Source organism: Odocoileus virginianus, chromosome 2 (genome assembly GCF_023699985.2).
Source record: "Odocoileus virginianus isolate 20LAN1187 ecotype Illinois chromosome 2, Ovbor_1.2, whole genome shotgun sequence".
NCBI classification, from domain to species: Eukaryota; Metazoa; Chordata; class Mammalia; order Artiodactyla; family Cervidae; genus Odocoileus; species Odocoileus virginianus.
The window spans coordinates 54422367-54425709 of NC_069675.1; the positions used below are offsets into that span (position 1 = coordinate 54422367).

The 3343-nt window shown below is 43.5% G+C and overlaps 1 pseudogene; it reads right to left on the reverse strand.

The window, feature by feature from the left end:
- Positions 1-404: 404 nt before the first annotated feature.
- Positions 405-1632, reverse strand: LOC139037142 (etoposide-induced protein 2.4 homolog pseudogene; annotated as a pseudogene).
- Between the last annotated feature and the right edge of the window lie 1711 nt (positions 1633-3343).

A 3343-nucleotide genomic window follows, 5' to 3' on the forward strand; every position in this document is an offset into this window, starting at 1 on the left:
AGCAGATCTGATTGTGAGATCTTTAATCCTGTGCAATCTCCTAAGTCTCATTTTTTTTTAATTTTTCTTTTTTCTTTTTTTGCAGTGGAGCAAGAAATCAAAATCTAACCCAAGTTACAGAAAACAAGACAGTGATGGCTATAAAGGGAGCGATCTGAAACAGCAGTCTCTTTTACCTCCCACATCCAATATATGTGCTTCACAGAAGACAAAAATAACAGGTCCACAGAATACAACGGCTAGAATTTAAAAAATCTGTTCATCCAAGGGTGGGTGAAGGCAGGAAAGACAAGCGAGAGGTTAAATGGCACAGGGAGAAAAAGTCCTGAAATCAGTCCAGGTGTGGGGCTGGCAGATGCTAGAAAAGAGCTGCAGAAAAACTTGTGGTCCTTTCACTTTTCACTGGTGTTTAAAATCCATGCAAGAAGATTCTGCCTAACCTGCACCAGAGACAAAAATCCCCATTCCTCAGAGAGAAGCGCATGTGCACCGGGCCCTTGGCACAGTGGATCCTGCCTTTCCTGGTTGGAGAAGTGAACAAGGTAAAGAACTGCCATGGATTCCTTCCGATCCCACCCATCTCCACTGGCTGGCAGATGACTCCAGGGACCAGCAGCAGCTTCAGTTTGCAGAAGATGGGTGGGGTGAGGGGAATGTCTCTGCAGAAGTGGAGCTATTGAGGGCAGACTGCAGGTAGACCATCTTATGGAGGACTCTGTTGCTTAAGAAAACCACCAAGGAGAAGAGGTGCAATTGAAAAAGATATGCTTTTCAGAGATCTTTGCTTCATGGGTGCTATAATGAATAAAGGAAAGAGGATAGACCAGAGGCATCCATTGACTGTGTAAGAGGACTTCATCGCTGTGAGAAAACCAAGGGCAAACTGAATCCAAAGTAGTAAAGCCACTTTCTGTTTGGCAACTGCTGGTGCATTTCAGTTCCTTTATTGAATCAATGATATTCAAAGCAGTGTAGTGAGTAGAGAAGAGACATATACAGGAGGCCAACCAGCTGACTAGCAAGATGGATGGGAAAGAGACTCACAAACATCTTCTGGAGGAGGAAGAGAGCCTGCAGCACAAGGTTGAAGAGCATATCAGCTATTATTCAGCTGATGCTAGGGAATGGTGAGGCTTCCTCTCTGATACCGCAAATGTCAGCTCAGCTATGTCCTGAAACAAAATAGTGTTTACAGCTTTGCTAAATACAAACAGGAGGAGCACCCAAAGAACTCTGAAATTTGATGTGAGGAAGAATTCCAACTGCAAACAAACGTCCCTATGTCGTGATGGGTCACCAGTAATTTGGGCCATTACTGATTGAAGCACGGGAATAAACACTCAATAAAACAAGGGAGACTGAACCAGAACAACACCAGTATTCTAAGTACAGCACTGAAAAATTCTACTGACAATTCATGGTTCACACTCCTGCTTCCTTATTATACTCTGGACTCTCCTCTGCGCCAGGATCCTGCTTGTTCTTTTTCCACTGTTCCTCTCTCTCTTGCTGAATTCAAGCATCTAGCTTTGAGATGGTATTAATAGAAATTCCCCAGATGGAGCCTTTGATTCCCCTGGGAAGGCTCTGCAGAAAGGTTTTGACACTGTCAGCCATCTCTTCACCACCCAAACTATCAACTATACAAGGGAGATAGAAGTGTCTCCACATCTTTCATCACCAAGGACCTAGCAGGTCTGCTGCCATGGTTCCACTGGGCCAGACCCTTCTCCAGCCTTGCCTTTGGCCACCAAACTTCCACTAGGCTCCTCAGCACCATTCTGTACTGATACTCTGGCCTCCGCTCAGGCCGCTGTCATCTCCACCCAGCATGTCCAGACCACATGAGGTCCCTAAAATTTTTAAAAGAGAAAAAAATTAAGCCAACTGTGGAGAAAAAAGGAATTAAAAATAATCCAAAAGAACACAAAAGACAAAAACTGATGCGACTGACAGAAAAACAACTCAGAGTTAGATAAATATTAATCAAAAGCCTCAATGACTCCATTCAGGTATACTGTCTAAACACACCAATAAAAGATAGAGATTTTCAAATTGGAAAAAAAATCCACCTATATGCTATTTATAAGAAATCCACTTTAATTATAAAGTTATATATGAGTGGAACTGAAATGATGGAAAAATACCAATCTAATTTTTTTAAAAGCTGGAATATTTATATTAATATGGGAAGAAATGTATTTTAATACAAAAGGTACTAGGTCCAGAAGATCGTTATTCAAGGACAAAGAAATCAATTTCCAATGAATATAAAATAACACTAAAAGTGAAAGCAACTAATAAAAAAATTCTCAAAATTGCAAAACTGAAAGAATGCAAAGCAAAATAGATAAATCCATCATGATATATGTAGTTACTTATTAGTGGATATAGGGAGCATTGAAAAGGACCCTCCCCTGTGGGCTTCTGTTCTCAGTAAGGATACAAAGAAGAATCTGAGGTCTTGCCCATGGCAAAAACAAGGTTAGTGATGAAACAACTGGAAAAGCAGCTCAAGGGAGAGGTGGGCCAAGCCAGGAGAGGCACTGGATCCTGGTTTATTGAAGGAAGAACATAAAGAACACCTCAGCAGAGAGGTGGGCCAAGCCAGGAGAGGCACTGGATCCTGGTTTATTGAAGGAAGAACATAAAGAACACCTCAGCAGAGAGGTGGGCCAAGCCAGGAGAGGCACTGGATCCTGGTTTATTGAAGGAAGAACATAAAGAACACCTCAGCAGAGAGGTGGGCCAAGCCAAGAGAGACTTTGGATCCTGGTTTATTGAAGGAAGAACATAAAGAACACCTCAGCAGAGAGGTGGGCCAAGCCAGGAGAGGCACTGGATCCTGGTTTATTGAAGGAAGAACATAAAGAACACCTCAGCAGAGAGGTGGGCCAAGCCAGGAGAGGCACTGGATCCTGGTTTATTGAAGGAAGAACATAAAGAACACCTCAGCAGAGAGGTGGGCCAAGCCAAGAGAGGCTCTGCATCCTGGTTTATTGAAGGAAGAACATAAAGAACACCTCAGCAGAGAGGTGGGCCAAGCCAGGAGAGGCACTGGATCCTGGTTTATTGAAGGAAGAACATAAAGGACACCTCAGCAGAGAGGTGGGCCAAGCCAAGAGAGGCTCTGGTGTCAGAATGATGAGGTATGCGGTTTTTTCAAGACAGGGCTTTGAGATGTTCATCCAGGTGGGCGTGCACTGAGAGTTTTGATTGACAGTCTGCAATGCAGGAGATCTCAGTTTGATGCCTAGGTAGGGAGGATCCGCTGGAGAAGGGATAGACTACCCACTCCAGTAATCTTGGAATTCCCTTGTGGCTGAGTTGGTAAAGAATCCGC